The following is a 343-nucleotide window of genomic DNA, read 5'->3' as shown; positions in this document are numbered from 1 at the left end:
TCGGGGCCTGCGGGGCCTGTCGGCCTGCCCCGCACTGTGCGGGCGGGGCCCCAGGCAGCCAGACGCAGCCAGACTGGAGGTAAGTGCAGGGGGATTTTTTGTTGCTTTTTAAAGTATGGAGTATATAAAAAGCCAGGGCCCTGGCAAGTAGCTCAGGGCTACTCATTCTCAGGAGCTTCTGGGGCCCGGCCACTTGGTACCTGGGAATACTACCCCTTGTGCCAGCTGGACTGCTGCAGCAGTATCCCAAATCCAATTTTAAAAATACCCCAAAATCCATGTTTTTCCACAATTAAAACAAAAGACCACTCTATACACACACACACACACACACACACACACA

Source organism: Alligator sinensis, unplaced genomic scaffold, assembly GCF_000455745.1.
Source record: "Alligator sinensis unplaced genomic scaffold, ASM45574v1 scaffold264_1, whole genome shotgun sequence".
Lineage (NCBI taxonomy): Eukaryota > Metazoa > Chordata > Crocodylia > Alligatoridae > Alligator > Alligator sinensis.
Note: the sequence above shows the minus strand (reverse complement) of the source record.